Genomic DNA, 26,747 nt, shown 5'->3' with positions numbered 1-26,747 from the left:
GGTTCTTGGTCATGAAGTCTTTGCCTAAGCCAATGTCTAGAAGGATTTTTCCAATGTTATCTTCTAGAATTTTTATGGTTTCAGGCCTTACATTTAAGCCTTTCATCTATCTTGAGTTGATTTTTGTATAAGGTGAGAGATGGGGATCCAGTTTTATTCTTCTATATGTGGCTGGCCAATTATCCCACCACCATTTGTTGAATACTTTATGTTTTTGTTTGCTTTGTCAAAGATGAGTTGTCTGTAAGTATTTGGCTTTATTTCTGGGTACTCTATTCTGTTTTATTGGTCTATGTGCCTATTTTTATACCAGTACCACGCTCTTTTGGTGACTATAGCCTTATAGTCTAGTTTGAAGTGGGGCAATGTGATGTCTGCCTCCAGATTTGTTCTTTAGTTGTTGGCAATTTTAAAATTACCATTTCAATCTTGCTGCTTGTTCTTGGTCTGTTCAGAGTTTCTATTTCTTCATAGTTTAATCGAAGAGGGTTGTATATTTTGCTTTGGCTACACAAGGTTTTTTTTTTTTTGGTTCTATATGAATTTTAGGATTGTTTTGTCTAGTTTTGTGAAGAATAATGGTGGTATTTTGATGGGAATTGTATTGAATTTATAGACTGCTTTTGGCAGTATGGTCATTTTCAAAGTGTTGAATCTACCCATCCATGAGCATGGGATGTGTTTCCATTTGTTTTTGTCATTTATAATTTCTTTCAGCAGTGTTTTGTAGTTTTCCTTGTAGAGGTCTTTCACCTCCTTGGTTAGGTTTATTTCTAAGTATTTTATTTTTCTTTGCAGCTATAGTAAAAGGGGTTGAGTTCTTGATTTGATTGTCAGCTTGGTTGCTGTTGGTGTATAGCAGTGCTACTGATTTGTATATTAATTTTGTATGCTGAATTCATTTATCAGTTTTAGGAGTTTTTTTGTTTTTTGTTTTTTCTTTTCATTTTTTTTTTTTTTTTTTTTTTGAGATGGAGTCTTGCTCTGTCGCCCAGGCTGGAGTGCAGTGGTACGATTCTGGCTCACTGCAACCTCCATCTCCTGGATTCCAGTGATTCTCCTCCCTCAGCCTTCCAATTAGCCTGGATTGCAGGCATGTGCCACCACACCTGGCTGATTTTTGAATTTTTGGTAGAGACAGGGTATTGCTGTGTTGGCAAGGCTGGTCTTGAACTCCTGATCTCTAGTGATCTGCCTGCCTTAGCCTTCCAAAGTGCTAGGATTACAGGCATGAGCCACTGTACCCAGCCCAGTTCTAGAAGCTTTTTGGATGAGTCTTTAGGGTTTTCTAGGTATACAATCATATTGGCAAACAGTGACAGTTTGACTTCCTCTTTTCTAATTCGAATGCCCTTTATTTCTTTCTCTTGTCTGGTTGCTGTGACTAGGGCTTCCAGTATTATGTTGAATAGAAGTGGTGAAAGTGGGTATCCTTATCTTGTTCCAGTTCTCGAGGGCAATGCTTTCAACTTTTCCCCATTCAGTATTATGTTGGCTGTGGGTTTGTCATAAATGCCTTTTATTACATTTAGGAGTGTCCCTTCTATACCCATTTTGCTGAGGGTTTAAATGTTAAAGGGATGGTGGATTTTGTTAAATGATTTTCTGTGTCTGTTGAGTTGATCATGTGATTTTTGTTTTAAATTCTGTTTATGTAGTGTATCACATTTATTGACTTGCATATGTTAAACCATTCCTGCATCCCTAGTATGAAACCCACTTGATTGTGGTGGATTACCTTTTTGATATGATGTTGGGTTCAGTTAGCTAGTATTTTGTTGAGGATTTTTGCATCTGTGTTCATCAGGGATATTGGTTTGTAGCTTTCTTTTACTGTTATATCCTTTCCTCATTTTGGTATTAGGGTGACACTGGCTTCATAGAATGATTTCGGGAGGATTCCCTCTTTCTGTATCTTTTGGAATAGTATCAATAGGATTGGTATTGATTTGTCTTTGAATGTCTGATAGAATTCAGCTATGAATCTGTCTGGTCCTGGACTTTTTTTGTTGTTGGCAATTTTAAAATTACCGTTTCAATCTTGCTGCTTGTTCTTGGTCTGTTCAGAGTTTCATGGTTTAATCGAAGAGGGTTGTATATTTCCAGGAATTTATCCATCTCCTTTAGGTTTTCTAGTTTCTTTTCAAAGAACCAGCTTTTTGTTTCATTTATCTTTGGCATTGTTTTTTGTTTGTTTGTTTCCATTTAATTTAGTTATGCTTTGATCTTTGTTATTTCTTTTCTTCTGCTGGGTTTGAGTTTGGTTTTTTCTCGTTTCTCTAGTTCCTTGAGGTGTGACCTTTGATTATCTGTTTGTGCTCTTTCAGATTGTTTTATGTAGGTATTTAATGCTACGAACTTTCCTCTTAGCACTGCTTTTCTGTATCCCAGAGGTTTTGACAGGTTGTGTCACTATTATTGTCCAGTTCAAAGAATTTTTAAATTTCCTTCTTGATTTCATTGTTAACCCAATGATCATTCAGGAGCAGGTTGTTTAATTTCCATGGATTTGCATGGTTTTGAGGGTTCCTTTTGGAGTTGGTTTTCAATTTTATTCCACTGTGGTCTGAGAGAGTAATTGATATAATTTTGATTTTCTTAAATTTATTGAGACTTGAAAAGTGGCCTATCATATGGTCTATCTTGGAGAATGTTCCGTGTGCTGAGGAATAGACTATATATTCTGCTGTTGTTGGGTAGAATGTACTGTAAATATCTGTTAAGTCCATTTGTTCTAGGGTGTAGTTAAGTTCATTGTTTCTTTGTTGACTTTCTGTCTTGATGACGTGTCTAGTGCTGTTAGTGAAGTATTGAAGACCCACACTATTATTGTGTTGCCATCTATCTCATTTCTTAGGTCTCATAGTAACTTTTTATAAATTTGGGAGCTTCAGTGCTCCAGGTTAGGCCTAATCCTTCTCCCGTGATCTGGACTTTCAGGTTCTCCAGTGAGGATATGTGTTCAGGGGTGGACATTCTCCCTTCACACTTTGAGGACTCACAGTTTTTTGGCTGTCTCATAGAGCCTGCAGAAGCAAGCCACTTCCTGCAAAGGGTCTGTGGATTCTCTTGGTTTTCCTGGTATATTTCTGCAGTATTTCTTGCAGTAAAAATTCACAATGTGAGTCTCCACGTGCTGCTGTTTTCATCCAAGTGAGAGCTGCAAATTAGTCCTGCCTCCTATCCACCATTTTTCCCTACCTCCTTACTATTTTAAACTATTTTGGTGCTAATTTACACCAGATTTGGCCAATGGAAACCCCTTCAAGCTGGCTTCTGTGTCTTCATGATATGCCTCATCTTTTTTTTTTAAAGCACTTTCTTCTTAGGCTTACTTTATCCTATCCATGGAATCAGAAGTTTCTTCCAGGATTCCTGGTTCCTTTAGTGGAAAGTAGTACTACAGACCAAGATCTGGGCTGTAAGTGTACTCATTTCTACTGGGATGTCACTGCTTCTTGGCCCTTTAGCAGACAGAACTAGTAAATTAATGCATGTATAATATTCACACACGTGTATGTATGTGTATGCACATGCAGATGTATATACACCCTGTGTGTGTGTATACTTATTTTAGAAATCATGAACTCACACTAATACTCTAATTTCAATCTGTATCAACAGGGTTTTTTCTTGCTGTCTCCCATTTGATATTTATTCCATGATGAAATCCTATATATATACAGTATCAACATATTGACTCTTTTGCTCAGTTCAATAATACATCCACAGTAGTTTCAGAACCGTTTTGCCATATCAGTATAAAACAAAGTCTATTAAGAAGGGTTTAGGATTTGTTTTTGCTTCTTTCCTTTGTCCCATATTCTACCCTCCCCAGACTGAGGATATATGGTCAAATACTTTGCTATATTGTATTCATAAGTTACTTGCACTAGTTTTTTCTTTTTATTGTTTTTCCCTTTGGTGTGGTTATGTTATTTATTTGAAATACAGTTAGGCTCATTTGTTTGAAATTGCTTTCAATTTGGGTTTATATCCCCCACTTTCTAATCTTATTGATTCAACTTTATCATTTTGAACAGGTAAGATATAAATATGCTTTCAAAAGTCAAAACTATACAAAAAGATATATTCAGAGAAGCATCACTTTCCCATTTTTCCCTCCCTCCTCATCCTTTGTAGGTAATGAATTACATTGTTTACCAGTTTGTTATTATGGGTTTTTTTTTGGAATAATAAGAAAGTAGGATTTTTTTTCTTATTTTTAATAAATTTACCTAAAAGCTATCTTTTTTCTTTTTTTTAACTGGGCAGTATCTCCTGGAAATCTATTATTAGTTCATAGAGATTTTCCTCATTCTTTTTAGCTGCGTGGTACTCTTGTGTGTGTATTTTCCATATTTTATGCAACCAATCCCCTTTGCTTGGACACACAGGTGGTTTCCAATATTTTTCAGTTATAATTAATACTTTAATGTATGTGGTCATGTATTTTGATGTTATTGAAGATGTATGTTTCTTAGGGTGAATTCCTAGATGTGGGTTTACTGATTTGAAGAGTAAATGTACGTGTAGTTTTTTTAGATATTGCCGAATTGTCCTCCATAGGGGCTATTCCATTTTGCAGTTCCTTCCAACAATGTATGAGTGTGCCCATTTGCCCACAGTGTTGCCAACGAAGTGTATTGAAACTTTTTGAGTTTTTTGATCTGACTTGTTATTTTTTCTGATAAGTGATGAATGCTCAGTAAAGTTTTAATTTGCATTTATTATGAGTGAAATTAAACATCTTTTCATTTGCTTAAAATCCATTTGTATACTGTATCCTTTTTGTGAATTATCTGTTGATGTCTACTGCCTATTTAACATACGATTTTTGATCGTTTTCCCTCAATTTTAAAGTTTAAAAAGTGAATTGAGATATTAGCCCATTAGCTATTATATGTGATGCAAATATTTATTCCCAGTTTTTTGTCTTTCAGCTTTGCTTATGGTATTTTTAATCATGCAAAAGTTTGAGACAGTGTCTCATTCTGTTGCTCAGGCTGGAATACAGTGGTATGATCTTGGCTCACTGCAGCCTCTACTTCCCAGAATCAAGCTATCCTTCCACCTCAGCCTCTTGAGTAGCTTGGACTACATGCGTGCACCACCACACCTGGCTAATTCCGTTTGTTTTTGTAGAGATGGTGTCTCACTATGCTGTCCAGGCTGGTCTTCAGCTTCTGGGCTCAAGTGATCCTCTTGCCTTGGCCTCCCAAAATGCTGGGATTACAAGAGTGAGCCATAATGCCCAGCCAAAAGTTTTAATCTTTTTAAATGTTTTCAAATTTATCAGTCTTTTCTTTTATTGCCTCTGAATTTTGAGTCATGATTAGAAAGCCTTTTTCTACTCCAGAGTTAAAGGAGAATACACTCATGTTTTCCTCATGTACTTGTTTATTTTCCTTTTCTGCATTTGGACCTCTGATCCATTTGAGATTTTTTCTTTTCTCTGCTTTAAGGAATGAATCTAATTTTGTATTTTTTCTAGATGGCTGTCTAGTTGTACCAACACCATTTACTGCACATGACTACATTTGTTCCAGTGTTTTGATATATCACCTTTATTATATGCTTGATCTTTATAAATAGTTGAGTCTGTTTCTGAACTTCCTATTTCTTTGATCTATTTGCCCAGTCATATGACCATACTATACTGTTTTAACTATGGAGGCTGTGTAGTGTATTTTTATTTTTATTTATTTATTTTATTGTACTTTAAGTTCTAGGGTACATGTGCACAACGTGTAGGTTTGTTACATAGGTATACATGTGCCGTGTTGGTTTGCTGTACCCATCAACTCACCATTTACATTAGGTATTTCTCCTAATGCTATCCCTCCCCCAGCCGCCAGCCCCCCAACAGATCCTGGTGTGTGATATTCCCCTCCCTGTGTCCATGTGTTCTCGTTGTTCAACTCCCACTTATGAGTAAGAGCCTGCAGTATTTGGTTTTCTGTCCTTGTGATAGTTTGCTGAGAATGATGGTTTCCAGCTTCATCCATGACCCCACAAAGGACATGAACTCATCCCTTTTTATGGCCACATAGTATTTATTTGCAACATTCTCTTAATCAGTCTATTGTTGATGGACATTTGGGTTGATTCCAAGTCTTTGCTATTGTGAATAGTGCTGCAGTAAACATACGTGTGCATGTGTCTTTATAATAGCATGATTTATAATCCTTTGGGTATATACCCAGCAATGGGATTGCTGGGTCAAATGGTATTACTACTTCTAGATCCTTGAGGAATCACCACACTGTCTTCCACAGTAGTTGAACTAATTTACACTCCTACCAACAGCATAAAAGCATTCCTATTTCTCCCCATGCTCTCCAGCATCTATTGTTTCCTGACTTTTTAATGATCACCATTCTAACTGGTATGAGATGGTATCTCATTGTGGTTTTGATTTGAATTTCTCTGATGACCAGTGATGATGAGCATTTTTTCATATGCCTGTTGGCTGCATAAATGTCTTCTTTTGAGAAGTGTCTGTTCGTATCTTTTGCCCACTTTTTGATGGAGTTGTTTGTTTTTTTCTTGTAAATTTGTTTGAGTTCTTTGTAGATTCTGGATATTAGCCCTTTGTCAGATGGGTAGATTGCAAACATTTTCTCCCATTGTGTAGGTTGCCTCTTCACTGTGATGATAGTTTCTTTTGCTGTGCAGAAGCTCTTTAGTTTAATTAGATCCCATTTGTCTATTTTGGCTTTTGCTGCCATTGCTTTTGGTGTTTTATTCATGAAGTCTTTGCCCATGCCTATGTCCTGAATGGTATTGCCTAGGTTTTCTTCTAGGGTTTTTATGGTTTTAGGTCTTACATTTAAGTCTTTAATCCATCTTGAGTTAATTTTTGTATAAGGTGTAAGGAAGGGATCCAGTTTCAGCTTTCTACATATGGCTAGCCAGTTTTCCCAGCACCATTTATTAAATAGGGAATCCTTTCCTCATTGCTAGTTTTTGTCAGGTTTGTCAAAGATCAGATGGCTGTAGATGTGTGGTGTTATTTCTGAGGCCTCTGTTTTGTTCCATTGGTCTATATATCTATTTTGGTACCAGTTCCATGCTGTTTTGGTTACTGTAGCCTTGTAGTATAGTTTGAAGTCAGGTAGTGTGATGCCTTCAGCTTTGTTCGGTTTGCTTAGGATTGCCTTGGCTATGCGGGCTCTTTTTTGGTTCCATATTAACTTTAAAGTAGTTATTTCCAATTCTGTGAAGAAAGTCAATGGTAGCTTGATGGGGATGGCATTGAATCTATAAATTACCTTGGGCAGTATGGCCATTTTCACGATATCAATTCTTCCTATCCATGAGCATGGAATGTTCTTCCATTTATTTGTGTCCTCTCTTATGTCATTGAGCAGTGGTTTGTAGTTCTCCTTGAGGAGGTCCTTCACATCCCTCGTAAGTTGGATTCCTAGGTATTTTATTCTCTTTGTAGCAATTGTGAATGGGGGTTCACTCATGATTTGCTCTCTCTTTGTCTGTTATTGGTGTATAGGAATGCTTGTGATTTTTGTACATTGATTTTGTATCCTGAGACTGCTGAAGTTGCTCATCAGCTTAAGGAGATTTTGGGCTGAGATGATGGGGCTTTCTAAATATACAATCATGTCATCTGCAAACACAGACAATTTGACTTCCTCTTTTCCTAATTGAGTGCTCTTTATTTCTTTCTCTTGTCTGATTGCCCTGGCCAGAACTTCCAACACTATGTGGAATAGGAGTGGTGAGAGAGGGCATCCTTGTCTTGTGCCGGTTTTCAAAGGGAATGCTTCCAGTTTTTGCCCATTCAGTATAATGTTGGCTGTGGGTTTGTCATAGATAGCCTTTATTAGTTTGAGATATGTTCCATCAATACCTAATTTATTGAGAGTTTTTAGCATGAGGTGCTGTTGAATATTGTCAAAGGCCTTTTCTGCATCTATTGAGATAATCATGTGGCTTTTGTCATTGTTTCTATTTATGTGATGGATTACGTTTATTGATTTGCATATGTTGAATGAGCCTTGCATCCCAGGGATGAAGCTGACTTGATTGTGGTGGATAAGCTTTTTGATGTGCTGCTGGATTCAATTTGCCAGTATTTTATTGAGGATTTTTGCATCGATGTTCATCAGGGATATTGGCCTAAAATTCTCTTTTTTTTTGTTGTGTCTCTGCCAGGCTTTGGTATCAGGATGATGCTGGCCTCATAAAATGAGTTAGGGAGGATTCCCTCTTTTTCTGTTGATTGGAATAGTTTCAGAAGGAATGGTACCAGCTCCTGTTTGTACCTCTGTTAGAATTCGGGTGTGAGTCTATCTGGTACTAGACTTTTTTTGGTTGGTAGGCTATTAATTATTGCCTCAATTTCAGAGCCTGTTATTGGTCTATTCAGAGATTCAACTTCTTCCTGGTTTAGTCTTGGGAGGGTGTATGTGTCCAGGAATTTATCTGTTTCTTCTAGATTTTCTAGTTTATTTTTGTAGAGGAGTTTAGAGTATTCTCTGATGGTAGTTTGTATTTCTGTGGGATCAGTGGTGACATCCCCTTTGTTATTTTTTATTGCATCTATTTGATTCTTCTCTTGTTTCTTATTAGTCTTGCTAGCGGTCTATCTATTTGTTGATTTTTTCAAAAAACCAGCTCCTGGATTCATTGATTTTTTGAAGGGTTTTTCGTGTCTCTATCTCCTTCAGTTCTACTCTGATCTTAGTTATTTCTTGTCTTCTGCTAGCTTTTGAATTTGTTTGCACTTGCTTCTCTAGTTTTGTTTATTGTGATGTTAGGGTGTCAATTTTGGATCTTTCCTACTTCCTCTTGTGGGCATTTAGTGCTATAAATTTCCCTCTACACACTGCTTTAAATGGGCCCCAGAGATTCTGGTACATTGTGTCTTTGTTCTCATTGGTTTCAAAGAACATATTTATTTCTTCCTTCATTTTGTTATTCAACCAGTAGTCATTCAGGCCCAGGATATTCAGTTACCATGTAGTTATGTGGTTTTCAGTGAGTTTCTTAATCCTGAGTTCTAGTTTGATTGCACTGTGGTCTGAGAGACAGTTTGTTGTGATTTCTCTTCTTTTGCATTTGCTGAGGAGTGTTTTACTTCCAATTATGTGGTCAATTTTAGAATAAGTGCAATATGGTGCTGAGAAGAATGCATATTCTGTTGATTTGGGGTGGAGAGTTCTGTAGATGTCTATTAGGTCTGCTTGGTCCAGAACTAAGTTCAAGTCCTGGATATCCTTTTTAACCTTCTGTCTTGTTGATCTGTCTAATATTGACAGTAGGGTGTTAAAACCTTCTGTTATTATTGTGTGGGAGTCTAAGTCTCTTTGTAGGTCTCTAAGGACTTGCCTTATGAATCTGGGTGCTCCTGTATTGGGTGCATGTATATTTAGGATAGTTAGCTCTTCTTGTTGAATTGATCCTTTTACCATATGTAATGCCCTTCTTTGTCCTTTTTGATCTTTGTTGGTTTAAAGTCTGTTTTATCAGAGACTAGGATTGCAACCCCTGCTTTTTTTTGCTTTCCATTTGCTTGGTGTATCTTCCTCCATCCCTTTATTTTGAGCCTATGTGTATCTTTGCACATGAGATGGGTCTCCTGAATACAGCACACTGAGGAGTTTTGTCTCTTTATCCAATTTGCCAGTCTGTGTCTTTTAATTGGCGCATTTAGCCCATTTACATTTAAGGTTAATATTGTTATGTGTGAATTTGATCCTGTCATTATGATGTTAGCTGGTTATTTTGTCCATTAATTGATGCAGTTTCTTCCTAGCATTGATGGTCTTTACAATTTTGCATGTTTTTGCAGTGGCTGGTCCCAGTTTTTCCTTTCCATGTTTAGTGCTTCCTTCAGGAGCTCTTGTAAGGCAGGCCTGGTGGTGACAAAATCTCTCAGCATTTTCTTGTCTGTAAAGGATTTTATTTCTCCTTTGCGTATGAAGCTTAGTTTGGCTTGATATGAAATTCTGGGTTGAAAATTCTTTTCTTTACGAATGTTGAATATTGGCCCCCACTCTCTTCTGGCTTGTAGGGTTTCTGCCAAGAGATTTGCTGTTAGTCTAATGGGCTTCCCTTTGTGGGTGACCTGACCTTTCTCTCTCGCTGCCCTTAACATTTTTTCCTTCATTTCAACCTTGGAGAATCTGACAACTATGTGTCTTGGAGTTGCTCTTCTCCAGGAGTATCTTTGTGGTGTTCTCTGCATTTTCTGAATTTGAATGTTGGCCTGCCTTGTGAGGTTGGGGAAGTTCTCCTAGTTAATATCCTGGAGTGTTTTCTAACTTGGCTCCATTCTCCCCATCACATTCAGGAACACCTATCACACATAGATTTGGTCTTTTCACATACTGCCATATTTCTTGGAGGCTTTGTTCATTTCTTTCCACTCTTTTTTCTCTAATTTTGTCTTCTCACTTTATGTCATTCATTTGGTCTTCAATCACTGATATCCTTTCTTCCACTTGATCGAACTGGCTCTTGAAGCTTGTGCATGCATCACGAAGTTCTCGTGCTGTGTTTTTCTGCTCTATCAGGTCATTTAAGGTTTTCTCTACACTGTTTATTCTAGTCAGCCATTCATCTAACCTTTTTTCAAGGTTTATAGCTTCCTTGAGATGGGTTCGAACATCCTCCTTTAGCTTGGAGAAGTTTGTTATTACCGACCTTCTGAAGCCTACTTCTGTCAACTCGTCAAACTCATTCTCCATCCAGTTTTGTTCCTTTGCTGGTGAGGAGCTGCGATCTTTTGGAGGAGAATAGGCGCTCTGGTTTTTAGAATTTTCAGCTTTTCTCCTCTGGTTTCTCCCCATCTTTGTGGTTTTATCTACCTTTGGTCTTTGATGATGCTGACCTACAGATGGGGTTTTGGTGTGGATGTGCTTTTTGTTGACGTTGATGATATTCCTTCTTGTTAGTTTTCCTTCTAACAGTTGGGACCCTCAGCTGCAGGTCTGTTGGAGTTTGCCAAAGGTCCACTGCAGACGCTGTTTGCCTGGGTATCACCAGCAGAGGCTGCACAGCAGCAAATATTGCTACCTGGTCCTTCCTCTGGAAGCTTCATCCCAGAGGGGCATCTGCCTGTATGAGGTATCTGTTGGACCCTACTGAGAGGTGTCTCCCATCAGGCTACACGGGGTTCAGGGATCCATTTGAGGAGGCCGTCTATCTGTTCTCAGAGTTCGAATGCCATGCTGGGAGAACCACTGCTCTATTCAGAGCTGTCTGATAGGGACATTTAGTTCTGCTGAAACTGTCTGCTGCCTTTTGTTCTGATATGCTCTGCCCACAGAGGTGGAATCTATAGTAAGGCAGTAGACCTTGCTGAGCTGCGGTGGGCTCCACCCAGTTCAAGCTTCCTGGCCTCTTTGTTTATAGTGTGAGCACAAAACTATCTACTCAAGCCTGAGCAATGGTGGACTCCCCTCCCCCTGCCAAGCTGCAGCATCACAGGTCGATCTCAGACTGCTGCGCTAGCAGTGAGGAAGGTTCTGTGGGTGTGGGACCTGCTGAGTCAGGCACAGGAGGGAATTTTCTGGTCTGCCAGTTGCAAAGACTATGGGAAAAAAACAGTATTTTGGCGGGAGTGTACTGTTCCTCTAGGTACAGACTGTCTCAGCTTCCCTTGGCTAGGAAAGGGAATCTCTCGACCCCTTGTGCTTCCCGGGTGAGGCGACACCCTGCCCTTCTTCGGCTTGCCCTCTGTGAGCTGCACCCACTGTCCAACCAGTCCCAATGAGATGAACCAGGTACCTCAGTTGGAAATGCAGAAATCACCTGTCTTCTGCATTGATCTCACTGGGAGCTGCAGACTGGAGCTGTTCCTATTCAGCCATCTTGGAAGCCTCAAGAGCTGTGTAGTGTAGTATTTTTAATATCTGATTGGACTTGCTTTCTTCAGAGCCCTTCCTTGTCATCAGTGTTTTCTTTTTTTTTTTGAGATGGAATCTTGCTCTGTCACCCAGGCTAGAGTGCAATGGCACAATCTTGGCTCACTGCAACCTCCACCTCCTGGGTTCAAGTGATTTTCCTGCCTCAGCCTCCCAAGTAGCTGGGACTACAGGCATACGCCACCATGCCTGGCTAATTTTTGTACTTTTAGTAGAGATGGGGTTTCACCACATTGGCCAAGCTGGTCTCGAACTCCTGACCTCAAGCAATCCACCCACCTTGACCTCCTGAAGTGCTGGGATTACAGGCATGAGCCACTGTGCCCAGCTCCTTGTCAGTGTTTTCTTAACTCTCCAGTGTGTTTATTTTTCCATGTGAACTTAAGCATTATCTCTTATATGATATTTAATTCTTTTCTTGTTATTATTTATTTATTTATTTTTTGATACAAAGTCTCACTTCATCACCCAGGCTGGAGTGCAGTGGTGTAATCTCAGCTCACTGCAACCTCTGCTTCCCAGGCTCAAATGATCCTCCCTCCTCAGCCTCCTGAATAGTTGGGACCACACGTGCATGCAACAACACCTGGCTCTTTTTTTGTATTTTTGGTAGAGACAGGGTTTCATCATGTTTCCCAGGCTGGTCTTGAATTCCTGGGCTCAGGAGATTCACCCACCGTAGCCTCCCGAAGTGTTGGAATTACAGGTGTGAGACACTGTGCCCAGCGTTGACATTTAATTCTTGATTGTATTCATTCCTGCGGGTGTTCTGGGACTCAGTGTTAGAAGCTGTCTGTCTGTAGGAATCTTTCTGTCTCTGCCTCATGAAAACAGTTGCAGTGACGAGAACCAGTTACTAATGGCATACATCACATATTTCAGGTATTTTGGATATTAGCACACTAAATCTTAACGTTGGCTGTAGATTAGAATCACCTGAAAAGCTTTTAAGATTTATCAATGCTGGCCAGGCATGGTGGCTCATGCCTGTAATCCCAGCACTTTGGGAGGCTCAAGGTGGGTGGATTGCTTGAGCCCAGGACTTCAAGACCAGCCTGGGCAACATGGCAAAACCCTGTCTCTAAAAAAAAAAGAAAGAAAAGAAAAAAAGAGAATTAGTGCTGGGCATCCCTGAATTAAATTAGAATCTCTGAGGATGAGGCCTTGGCAATGACATTTTTAAAAAGCTCTCCAAGTGATTCTAATGTGCAGCTGGGATTAAAATTTGTGGCTTCAGAGATGTAACCAGGAAAATCCTTGTTTAACTTTAATGAAGTTTGCCAGGACACAGGAAATTTTATGTAATGAGTTGTGGTACAGGCATACAGCCAGAAATACTAGTCTAGAAGAGAGTGAAGGTGACTGAGAGCTAGTGGAAAGTGACAGAATGGTGATACTTGGAATGGAAAATTGTGAGAAAGAGAAGATGCTGACTACCAGGATGGCCTAGGAATTCTCAGAGTGGACATAGAGCATAAACTTCATGTTACTATCTATGTCAAATAGCGTGCTCTATTAATTATAGTTGAAATCACTGAGGGTACAGATGTTTTTGTCAAAGTTCAGAGATACCCAGGAGTGCTAAAAAGTGGTTTTGCATGTATACGGGGAGAGGGCAAGGATATTTCCTCAAATAGTAACTTAAGAGAATTCAACTGAAGTTACATTAACCAGGAGCTACTCTCTGGATAGAAGAAACTATTTGTTTGTGAGGGGTGTGGGAGTGGTGTCTTCCAGTTCTCTTCTGGAACATTTTCACAGCACACTAGGTTATCATCATTGGAAAGTCCACACTATTTGACCAAGTAACAGCAATCATTCTGCACTTGGTTTTAGCTGAAAGACCGAGAACTGATACAATAATCATTCTAATTTTCATGCTGCACACTTGTGTTTTGTCAGTTACCTGTCTTTGAAGAGTAGCTTTTGTACTTTTACCTACAGTTTCACCAGTTGTAGCTGAGATATATTCAAGAACTACAAGGAAGGAATGAGAATGTTTTAATTTTTTTTGGGGGGGGGGGGTCAGTGTGTCACTTTTTCACCCAGGCTGGAGTGAAGTCGCATGGTCATAGTTCACTGTAACCTTGATCTCTTGAGCTCGTGATCCTCCCACCTCAGTCTCCCGAGTAGATGGGAATGCAGGCATGCCCCACTGCGCCTAGATTTTTTTTTTGTAAAGATGAGGTCTCACTATTTTGCCCAAGCTGGTCTCTAACTCCTGGCCTCACATGATCCTCCTGCCTTGGCCTCCCAAATTGCTGGGATTACAGGCATGAGCCATGGCACCTGGCCTGAATTAAAATATATTGTGTGTGTGTGTGTGTGTGTGTGTGTGTGTGTGTAGTTCCTGGGAGCTGGTCTGCTCTCTCTCTCTCTATATATAGAGCAGACCAGCTCCCAGGAACATGCTTCTCATTATAAGTCTTTTGCAGGTTATGTCAACCACATTGTCCAAAGATTAAGTATAAAACCAATCTCTCTAACTGCATCTTTCTTTGAAGCCCATCTTCTGGGTGAGCAGGTGGTTGAGCTGTCCCTCGCCTTTGAATCAGGAAGTTAGCATCAGAAATGGTATGTTGCTTTTCCTTCCTTTTATTTTATTCAGTCTTTGGCATGGTGTGTCACCTAATTAACACAACAAATGTAATTTTATGTGACTTTACCTCTTTTCATGGCTCATTATTTTCCTCCAATGTAAGAAATTGATGTTCACATCATTTCTTATCCTCCCTTCATCTAAAAGGAAATGTCCAATTTGGAAGACATTTTCTTTAGTCTTCATGAGAACCCTCTCATGACCTTTCTGCTTGCAAACAGAAGAATCATTTCCTGATCAGCACCAGCAGTCAGCTCCTTTACAATGGAACCCATTTAAGGTCAGTGCTGGCCTATAACAGAACTACTTAAATAAGTGCAACTTCAAAGAAAAATGGAAATAATGTGTAATATTGAGATGTGATAACATCTTGGAGAAAATAGTTCGTTTTTCTGCTATTTTTAAAGTAGTAGCCAATGGTGTGAAGCGGTTTCTAAAGAAAGCTCAAACCACATCCCACCACCAGAAAGCTCCTCCACAACGTGGGCTGGATCCAGTTCAGTTCCCAATATGGCGTTTCAGGAGAGATTGTCATGGATTAGAGGAAGGTATTCAAGATGATAAAGGGCCTAGAAAAAATATCTTGTTGGGAGTGTTTAAAAAAAAAAAAAACTTTAGACAAATTAAATTGAACAGATTTTAACTGAGTAAAGAACGATTTGTGAATTGAGTAGCTACCCCCCACCTCCCAACCTGAATAGGTTCGGAGTTACTCAGGCACTGCCAGGAGTTCAAAAGGATATATGGACAGATAAAGGAAAATGATGTACAGAAAATCGAAGTGAGGTACAGAAAACGGAAGTGAGGTACAGAAGATGGAAGTGAGGTAAGAAGACGGAAGTGAGGTAAGAAGACGGAAGTGAGGTAAGAAGACGGAAGTGGGGTACAGAAGACGGAAGTGAGGCACAGAAAACGGAAGTGAGGTACGGAAACTGTTGGGTTGCTTACAGCTCGCGTTTGCCTTCATAGCACGGTTTGAGAAGTTGGCTGCCTGTGAGTGGTCCAAGTCTGGTTGCTGGGATTAGCTGAGACTTAGCTACTTGTTCCAAGAGCAGATTCCGGTCTGTTTCCACATCCAGTCAGGTTTCAGTTCACTATGTACCCAGAAACCTTGAGGCTGAACTTAAAATACGCGAGGAGGCAGCTTTAGGTGAAACAACGTAGCAGGAGTATAGCAAAAGTTCAGTTTGATATAAAGGAGATAGGACAGACGGATGCCTGTGGCCATTGTCACATCTTTGAGAGGGTATTTAAAGGCTGGCTTGTTCTGTTTTGCTTCCGAGACATACTAAGTACCGATCGGTAGAAAGTGAAAGCAAATGATGGCAAGGACACCTTATAAATTAGTGAGTCACTCCCCATCATTTGAGAGTATTAAGCAAGAAAGTCAACGATTATTTGTAGGACTATTTTAAAGGGATTTCCTGTGCTGGGTGGATTTCTATGATTCTCATATGAGCATGCTCTGTTTTTCATGACGCTAAAGAGGAAATACTTGCTTTGTTAATTTAAAATGGATTAATTTAAAGAATTCTGGGCTGGGCGCAGTGGCTTACGCCTGTAATCCCAGGACTTTGGGAGGTCGAGGCGGGCGGATCACAAGGTCAGGAGATTGAGACCATCCCGGCTAACATGGTGAAACCCCGTCTCTACTAAAAATACGAAAAATTAGCCAGGTGTGGTGGCAGGCGCCTGTAGTCCCAGCTATTCGGGGGACTGAGGCAGGAGAATGGCGGGAACCTGGGAGGCGGAGCTTGCAGTGAGCAGAGATCGTGCCACTGCACTCTAGCCTGGGTGACAGAGGGAGACTCTGTCTCAAAAAAAAAAAAAAAAAAAAGAGTCCTTGAGTCTTTTCACATCATAAAATGTGCGCTAAAATTTTAGGTTGCGGATAAATTTTTTCTACTTGAGAAGCAGTTTTTCAATATAAAATGTTAATTATATGTGGGTTGTCGCTTATAAATATTCACAAACAAAATGCTGCTCTACTCTGAATATTAGACACACATGCACTAATTTCCAGCAAGCACTGTAGATGGAGCAATTTCTCTGGCCTTCTTCATTCAGCTTCAGAGAATGGGAGTTATTACAGATCCTGTTGTAAGTGAGAAGTCCTGGGAATCCTAAGCCAAGATATGTCAAACTGATAAACTTCAAGAGTCTGCCGCTTTCTCTTAACAAGACACTTTCTCAACATTTCAACATGCTGTGTTCAAAGTCAGTATCTGTTGTCTTTGTTTTCTGAAATGCCATCTTGATATGGGTGACATGAAGCCAACTTATTCAAGGTGTTAAATCAGACCTAGAAAGAAGTGTCTGAGATAGTCCAGGATTTCCTAAAATAAAAAATTGTTCTCTTTACTCTATAAAAAGAGAGAAAAAGGAAAACTTCCGCCTGTCTTTTTGACAACTAGAACTCTCCTCCCGATGTAGTCTGATAAGCTTTTCAGCATCTTCAGAACTTTCATATTTATAACTTATCGCTGATAAATGTCCACACTTACTGCTTATCATTCAACAAATCCAAACATCCCAAGGACAAAGTTTACTGTTATCTGCTTCATAGGGAGGATTTAGTTTGGTTACCTGCAGTATGTTACAGTCTTGGCCTCTCACGTTTCTTGTGACAAACACTAAAGATAATTTATATCCATTTTTTTTAAAACACGTTTTTGAAAGCATGTGATGCCCTGATGAAATGCCATAAGTTGGCAGGCTTCATAGCATAAGAAAACCTCCTCTTCAGCAAAACAATTCATTATACTCAAAGCACCCTCAGTCCTCCCATGACTGTTTTGATGTTCAAAATAAGGTTAGGACTATTTAGCATTTAGGTGTGTCAGGCACTGTACTAGGTGCTGCACAGATTCTTTCTTGCTTAATCTTCTCAGTGACACCAAGAAGTAGGTGTTGCTGTCCTTACTTTGCAGATGAGGGAACAAAGGCTTGGGAAAGTCAAGCAGCTTTCCCATGATCACACAACTGATGAATGATAGAGCTAGTCCTTGTTTCTCCAAGGCTGATATTTTCCCCACTGTCAAAAGATTTGTTAAGGTAGGCCATGTGATGGATGCCCATAAGATTGTTGTCTGCCCTCCCTTTCCTACTGGTTCCTTCTTCCCCCATCCATTCCCACAATTGTGGTAGGAGTTGCCGTGTTTCTACAGGACCTTGACTTCCTGCCACATTTGTCTGGTCTGGGGCATTTGATCCAACTTGGGCCAATCAGTCACTTCCCTGTGATTTTAGGTTGGGGAATAAGAGCTGGAGATAGGCTTCTTGTTGGGTGCATGACCGAGAGTGCAGAAATCCCGGAAGCAGTGGTGGCCAGGTCCCACCACGTAGATGGAGAAGCAAAGGAGGCTGGTTTGTAGTAACAGGGAAGAATAGAGCAGACGTAGAGGGAGAAACAGATGGAGTGTTGCAGAGAGATGCCTCCAGGTTCTCTACAGGGCTCCAGCCATGGTTCCATTCCTGAGGCTGGCTGCATCCCTGTCTTTGAAGTTTGTGAGATACCCTGGATCTTTCCAGTGAATTCCTCTGTTCAGTTAACCTGGTTCAAATTAGGTTTTCACTGTAACCAAGAGCCCTAACTATGAGTAACACAGGATTTATTGAAAAGACTCTGGGGGCAATTCACAAAAGGGAAATAAAAGTGTCACAAGTGTGGGAAAGGCTGTGGGCAGGTGGCCTGGAGGCCAGAGCTACATGAGCTTCTGGCCCTTGTGCCCTGACTTGGTTCTGGCCCCTTCCACATATGTGAGTCAGCACTGGAGCTTTACACTCTCAAGGAAGAGAATGATAAGTCTCTGCTGGGGCACTGTTCATTCCTGTGGTGATTTCTTTACAGGGAGAAAATCTACTGGCTGACAAAGTCAGAAGCCATTTCACTCCTGGACCTGATTTGCTCCCTTCTGATTTCCCTCACATCAGTGTATTGATGGCTTGGTTGCCTAGGGAAAGAGAGGAATTTCTGTTTCTGAAGTTTTGATTAATCTCTCTCTTTTTTTTTTATTGTACTTTAAGTTCTGGGGTACATGTGCAGAACGTGCAGGTTTGTTACATAGGTATACATGTGCCATGGTGGTTTGCTGCACCCATCAACCCATCACCTACATTAGGTATTTCTCCTAATGTTATTCCTCCCCTAGCCCTGCACCCCCAAACAGGCCCTGGTGTGTGATGTTTCCCTCCCTGTGTCCATGTGTTCTTGTTATTCAGCTACCACTTAAGAGTGAGAACATGCAGTGTTTGGTTTTCTGTCCTTGTGATGTTTGCTGATAATGATGGTTTCCAGCTTCATCCATGTCCCTGCAGAGGACAAGAACTCATCCTTTTTTATGGCTGCATAGTGTTCCATGGTGTATACGTGCCACATTTTCTTTAGTCTATTATTGTGGACATTTGGGTTGGTTGCAAGTCTTTGCTATTGTGAATAGTGCTGCAATAAACATGCGTGTGCATGTCTCTTTATAATTGAATGATTTATAATCCTTTGGGTATATACCCAGTAATGAGATTGCTAGGTCAAATGGTATTTCTAGTTCTAGATCCTTGAGGAATTGCCACACTGTCTTCCACAATGGTTGAACTAATTTACACTCCCACCAACAATGTAAAAGCATTCCTATTTCTCCACATCCTCTCCAGCATCTATTGTTTCCTGACTTTTTAATGATCGCCATTCTAACTGGCATGAGATGGTGTCTCATTGTGGTTTTGATTTGCGTTTCTCTAATGACCAGTAATGATGAGCTTTTTTTTTCATATGTCTATTGGCTGCATAAATGTCTTCTTTTGAGAAGTGTCTGTTCATATCCTTTGCCCACTTTTTGAGGGGTTGTTTGTTTTTTTCTTGTAAATTTGTTTAAGTTCTTTGTAGATTCTGGATATTAGCCCTTTGTCAGATGGGTAGATTGCAAAAATTTTCTCCCATTCTATAGGTTGCCTGTTCACTCTGATAATAGTTTCTTTTGCTGTGCAGAAGCTCTTTAGTTTAATTAGATCCCATTTGTCTATTTTGGCTTTTGTTGCCATTGCTTTTGTTGTTTTAGATGTGAAGTCTTTGCCCATGCCTATACCCTGAGTGGTATTGCCCAGGTTTTCTTCTAGGATTTTTATGGTCCTGGGTCTTATGTTTAAGTCTTTGATCCATCTTGAGTTGATTTTTGTATAAGATTTAAGGAAGGGGTCCAGTTTCAGTTTTCCGCATATGGCTAGCCAGTTTTCCCAACACCATTTATTAAATAGGGAATCTTTTCCCCATTGCTTGTTTTTGTCAGGTTTGTCAAAGATCAGATGGTTGTAGATGTGTGGTGTTATTTCTGAGGTCTCTGTTCTGTTCCATTGGTCTATATATCTATTTTGGTACCAGTACCATTCTGTTTTGGTTACTGTAGCCTTGTAGTATAGTTTCAAGTCAGGTAGCGTGATGCCTTCAGCTTTGTTCTTCTTGCCCAGGATTGTCTTGGCTATGTGGGCTCTTTTTTGGTTCCATATGAACTTTAAAGTAGTTTTTTTCCAATTTTGTGAAGACAGTCATTGGTAGCTTGATGGGGGATAGCATTGAATCTATAAATTACTTTGGGCAGTATGGCCATTTTCATGATATTGATTCTTCCTACCCATGAGCATGGAATGTTTTTCCATTTGTTTGTGTCCTCTCTTATTTCTTTGAGCAGTGGTTTGTAATTCTCTTTGAAGAGGTCTTTCACTTCCCTTGTAAGTTGTATTCCTAGGTATTTTATTCGCTTTGTAGCAATTGTGAATGAGAGTTCACTCATGATTTGGCTCTCCGTTTTTCTGTTATTGGTGTGTAGGAATGCTTGTGATTTTTGCACATTGGTTTTGTATCCTGAGACTTTGCTGAAGTTGCTCATCAGCTTAAGGAGATTTTGGGCTGAGACGATGGGGTTTTCTAAATATACAATCATGTCATCTGCAAACAGAGACAATTTGACTTCCTCTCTTCCTATTTGAATATCCTTTATTTCTTTCTCTTGTCTGATTGCCCTGGCCAGAACTTCCAACACTATGTTGAATAGAAGTGGTGAGAGAGGGCATCCTTGTCTTGCTGATTAATCTCTTACTAAGAAATAAAGTGTCCAGAGCAGAGGAACCTGGAAAATTTGCTCCCCCACAGCCCTTGATGCCATTCAATCCCTCTGTCCTGGATAGATCCTCTTTAGCTTCCTGACTGCCACTTACCAGCAGCATGACCTTGAGCAAGGCATGTCATTATTCTGTAAAATGGAAATATTACCAGCACCTGCCTTATAAAGTTGTTGCAGGCACAAAATGAGGTCGTGTTCGTAAAATGCGTTGTCTAGAGCCTGGCACCTAGAAAGTGATTAACAGATGGTAGCAATTATTATTGTTTCATTGCAGATATTTTGATTATGAGCTCTGAATTCTGAGCTATTTTGATACTGAGCACTGACGCCTGATAGCTCTGACCTGAGCAACCTAATTAGAATCTCCCTTACTCATCACTATTTTAACACTGACGTCTTGAGCTCCCATAGCCCATGCTTTCACATTTTTTAAAAGAATGTAGGCCAGACACAGTGGCTTACGCCTGTAATCCCAGCACTTTGGGAAGCCGAGACGGGCGGATCACGAGGTCAGGAAATTGAGACCATCCTGGCTAACATGGTGAAACACCATCTCTACTAAAAATACAAAAAATTAGCTGGGCGTGGTGGTGGGCGCCTATAGTCCCAGCTACTTGGGAGGCTGAGGCAGGAGAATGTTGTGAACCTGGGAGGCAGAGCTTGCAGTGAGCTGAGATTGCACCACAGCACTCCAGCCTGGGCAACAGAGCGAGACTCCATCACACCAACAACAACAACAACAACAACAACAACAACAGAAAAGAATGTAATATACCTGCAGAAAAACACCATCTTTTTTTATTTTTTATTTTTTTATTTATTTTATTTTATTATTATACTTTAGATTTTAGAGTACATGTGCACAATGTACAGGTTTGTTACATATGTATCCATGTTGGTTTGCTGTACCCATTAACTCGTCATTTAGCATTAGGTATATCTCCTAATGCTGTCCCTCCCCGCTCCCCCCACCCCACAACAGACCCCGGAGTGTGATGTTCCCTTTCCTGTGTCCATGAGTTCTCATTGTTCAATTCCCACCTATGAGTGAGAACATGCGGAAAACACCATCTTTTTTTTTCCAACTTTTATTTTAAGTTCCGGGGTACGGGAACTTAATGTGCAGGTGTTACATAGGTAAATGAACACACATCTTTTAAAATTTTACCTGTGTATATATCCCTGTAATCACCATTAGAACAAATATCTAGGATACTTCCAGCATCCCAGAAAGTTCTTTTATGTCCCTTCCCAGTCAATACTCACCCTCTTCCCCAGAGATAACCCCTAGTCTGACCTCTTTCACCACAGATTTGTGTTTCTGGTTCTTGAACTTAATGGAATTATACAGTAGGTACTTTTGGTGTCTAGCTTCTTTCACTCAGTGTTATGTCTATCCATATTGTTGAATATAAAAGGGGTTTATTCTTTTTGTTGTTATATAATAAAATATGAACATGCCACAGTTTGTTTGCCCATTGTACTGTGGATGTACATTTGGATAGTGTCTAGTTTTTGTCTATGATGAGCACATGTCTTCTGAAAGAGGCATACACAGTTTCTTGGGCATATGCTCTGTAGTAGAATTGCTGGGTCATGGGGTAGGCACATATTTCGTTTTAGTAGATTTGATCAGATAGTTTCCCTGAGCCTCATTTGAACCTTGAACTTGAAGCCTTTGCCTTGGTGAGCCCCCCAGCTTCCTCATAATGCAGTATTTCTGAGCCCAGAGATTGGGGACAGGATATGTGGGGGCTAAATGGCAGCTTAGCTGGAAGGTCTCTAGTACCTTGCAGAAATTTCAGGTGCAACCCTAGCCTCCACTATCAGGCATCAAAGGTCAGACAGGATAAGGCAGGTGGCCCCTTCACTTCATGAGAAAGCCAGAGCCCAGAGAAGCCACGAATTCCATTTAGGACAGGCCAGGAAAGAGGTGGAATGGCTGCCTTCCAGGCTCAACGTGGGAAGCGATGAATCAACAGAACTTGCTATGATTCTGGATCCACATGCAGGGAAGTAAGTACCTGCTTTCAGCAGTAAGTTCTACAAGGGAGGATTCCTACCTGAGACTGGGAAGGCAGGTCCCAGCTGACCTGATTCATCCTCACCTTAGAAACTGCAACAGAAAATTTGTTACTGTCACCTACACCATGGGCTTCTTTCCAACATTTTTCCAAAAATGATTCTTTGATTCTGAGGGTGACATCTCTGCCTAACTTGAGAATGGACATTTGTTCTGATACTTAGTTTTCACAGTTATCATAATTTCTTTTTTGAACAAGATATTTTAACTCTTTTCACTGCACATGTTTATTTTCCCAACTGTTCTCATTTGCCAAACCGAAGCTTTAAAAAGTATCTCAGAATTTGTAATGGCTAACACTTTTAAAAATGAATTTGGTTTTATAAGTCAAGCTGACACAATTTGTCGGACAAATTAAGTGCCCAACTTTGCTGCTGCCTGAATAATTTGTGCCCCAAGTTATAAGAGCTATTGACATCATTCTCCTTTGGACCATCACCCAAAAAACAGAGTGTTTCTATTCTAGTTCTCTTCCTTCAGGTCAAGACACATGTCACTTTTTCCAGACAAATTGACGCCCCGGCAAATTTCAAATATTGTTGTATAACTAGTTCAGAATCAGAGACTTTGAACCTTTGACTAGTAATATGTAAAAAAAAAAAAAATTTCAGTACTATTCCAGAGAGCTCTGTTCACATTTACTATGGCAGAATGCCTCGGTTCAAACCCTGTATTTGCCATCTGCTAGCTCTGGACCTTGGGCAAGTCTCCAAACAGGGATTTCCCCATCTGTGAAAGTCAGGATACTAGAAAGGTCTTCCCAAGGTGCTGTTGTGAGGTAACAAGTAACTGTTGTTTTTTTTTTTTTTTTTTGATATTTACAAAAATATATGTGTATTAAATTGAAATTATTTTAGAAAGTTATGTGATTTATATAATACCACTTATGTCAGTTTAGGGTTTATTAGACATTGACAAATACTAAAAACCTACTGTGTCAGGAACTGTTCTAGGCAAGCAATAGAAGCCTTCCCTGTTAAAGCAGAAAGGAAATTGATGAGAAAGTATGGAGTAACTTATGGAATCTCCAGAAGGACCAGGCTCAGAGGCTGCAGAACGAGTCCTGTGGAGATGAGTCGCCCTTGCCATCAGGAGCAGGTCCTGCTGGCACCACACACACTGTGGATGGGTCACGCTAGCTGCTGCTGCAGGGGCTTCTGTTGCAGCCACCTCCTGGTGCTGCATGGAGTGGCTGCTGCTCTGCCGCATGTCATCTGAAGAGAAGTCCCTGCTTCTCTGCTTCAGATCTGTGGCAGGTATGTCTGATGGGCAGATCCCAGGCCACATATCCTGGCTGCAACCACAGGGAATGCTGAGAAAGTGAGGAGCTACCTTTCTTGCTTTATAGTGAGAGGTAGGTTTAACCTTCTGTATGAGTTTGCTAAGGCTGTAGCAAAGCACCACACGCTGAGTGGCTTAACTAGCAGAACTTCCTGCCTCACGGGTCTAGAAAGTCCAAGTCCAAGATCAATGTGTCGGCAGGGCTGTGCTTCCTCTGAAGGAACTGGAAAAGGATCTGTGCCAGGCCTCTCTCCAGTTTTTGGTAGTTCCCTGGCTTGAGGCAGCACAACGCCAGCCTTCATGTATTCTCCCTGTGGATATGAGTGTCTCCAATTTCCTTTTTATAAGGACACCAGTCCTATGGGATTAGGGGCCCATCCTACTCCACTACAACCTTATCTTGACTAATTAGTCACCCTATTTCCAGATCAGGTCACATTCTGAGATACGGGCAGTTAGACATTAATATATGATTTTTGAGGGGACATAATTCAACTCATAATACCTCCTATGGGTGGGAGACTTTTTTTTTAAATGTTTTTATTTTTTCTTGAGAACGAGTCTCGCTCTTTCACCCAGGCTGGAGTGCAGTGGCACGATCTTCTCTCACTGCAACCGTTGCCTCCCAGGTTCAAGTGATTCTCCTGCCTCAGCCTCCTGAGTAGCTGGGATTACAGGTGAGCACCACCACGCCTGGCTAATTTTTGTATTTTTTAGTAGAGATGGCCAGGTTGGTCTCAAACACCTGACCTCCTGTGATCCACCCACCTTGGCCTCCCAAAGTGTTGGAATTACAGGCACCGTACGCACCCAGGAGACTCTTTAAATGCAGAGAAAAGTAAAAAAGAATGAGAAATATCAAGTATAAATTCAGAAAATAGTATTTCCAATCTGTGATGCTTTAACAGCTTATTGTTGATAATACTCACAGTCTTATGTGACTATTAAAATTATTTTAAATAATTTAAAAATTATTTTCTATTAATTATTTTCTAAAAATTATTTTATATGAATATTAACCAGAATGAATTGAAGAAACTGAAGCCATGACACTTTTACAGCTGGAAAGAACCTTAGCAATTCACCTGGTATTTGCTTTCTTCCAGTGAAAAAACACAGTGGTCCAGAGGAGTTATGTGACTTGCTTAAAGTCACACAGCAAAGATAGAGCCAGATCTTGGACTCTGTCCAGAGGTTTTCCTGCTCATGGTTCCTTTCAGAATTGGGTTTCTTTTAGGTCCAAACACCAGCATCACATTAATGCAAATCTCAGGCTCTGATTCTCTGTGAGGATTGTCCTTAGAGACTCAACACCCACCTGCTGTACCCTTAGCTGACGGGCTGCAATTTGGTCTTGGGTTGCTCTGATTCAACACAGTCCTGGCCCTGATTGTGGGGCAAGAATGACTTGTGGGAGGTGCAGAGCCCACTCCTGGAAGCAACTGCTAGCTTTTTTTGAGAAAGAAGAGGAGAGGGCCCTGGAAGGATAAACCCACTGGCTTTCTCTGCTGGGAAAGGATATAGAAAGAGTTTCAAAAGGAATATTAAGAAAATAAAATCTTTGTGCTATGCTATCCTGCTAGGACCATGCTCTAGAATCAAGTTTAGCTCTTTGCCACTTGAAAAATAAGGACTCTGGGCAATCCTGATGGAAGGTTTTCTTCCTGAGATGTCTGGGAATGCTTAGCTTCCCAGTGGGTGGATTTGTGGGACTTTGATTTTTAAGGCGTTAAGGTAGAATATTTAGTCTCTGCTTTTCTATTTTAACATTGTTGATGTCTTAAAGATTCGTGATAGTGGAATGGCTTCTAAAGATGTTCATCCCTGGGTATTAATGATAAAAATATACCAATTGCCAGACCCTTCTTTCCTTTTTGCCATTTCCCTGTTTTCCCTATCCCCTTGTTTTGTTATATTTTCATCCAAAGACAGAGCTCAGGTTTGAGTTTTCCCATCTCCCTACTTTTCTGGGCGTATTCAAGAATATTATCTAAGTGTTGTGCAACTGTTCTTTTCCATTCTGCTGATTATGGCCCTGGTGAAGGAGGTTGTTCTGATGACAAACTCTGGAAAGTTTTTATGGTTCTTGTTCCTTTCTCAATTGTCTCCTTTTGAGTTGGAGAATTTCTCACAGGGAACAGCCACAGCTTCTCCTCTGTCCACACATGTGGATTTCTATACTTTACTTTTCTTCCTTGTCACGCTTGATTGTCTCACCTCTGGGAGAGACTGAGCCAGTCCTGATGGGGGTGAATCCATCAGTTGTTTGAGACTCAGGTCACATGGAAAAGAGGGAGAGGTTTTGTTTATTTGGCTAAAGTGAGATTTTTGCAGAACCTGTTCTTTCTTCCCCCTGTCTGAATCCTCATGACCTTGGAGAATTAGATGTGTTTGCCAGTGCCTCTCATTGTGACTGGCATACGGTCAATGTTTGTTATATTAAATTGCATCTTATTAGTCATGGCACAGAGCTTTGGGTGAATTGGCTGAACATCAAAATAACCAAAGAGCATTTTGTGGCTTCCTGTTGAGGAAGTCCTTTTCCTAGACACTTTAAGTTTTTAACAATTGATCTGTTACCATGTAGTCTGCTAGGGCCGCTGTCACAGACTAGGTAGCTTAAAAAACAGAAATTAATTTTTTCCCAGTTCTGGAGGCTGGAACTTTAAGATCAAGGTGTGAGCAGAGTTGTTTCTCCTGAGGCCCCTCTCCTTGGCCTGCAGATGGCTGCTGCCTCACGTGTCCTCACACGGTCTTTCCTCTGTGTGCACGCATCACTG

Source organism: Hylobates moloch, unplaced genomic scaffold (assembly GCF_009828535.3).
Source record: "Hylobates moloch isolate HMO894 unplaced genomic scaffold, HMol_V3 SCAFFOLD_4, whole genome shotgun sequence".
NCBI classification, from domain to species: domain Eukaryota; kingdom Metazoa; phylum Chordata; class Mammalia; order Primates; family Hylobatidae; genus Hylobates; species Hylobates moloch.
This window is presented reverse-complemented; position numbering follows the sequence as displayed.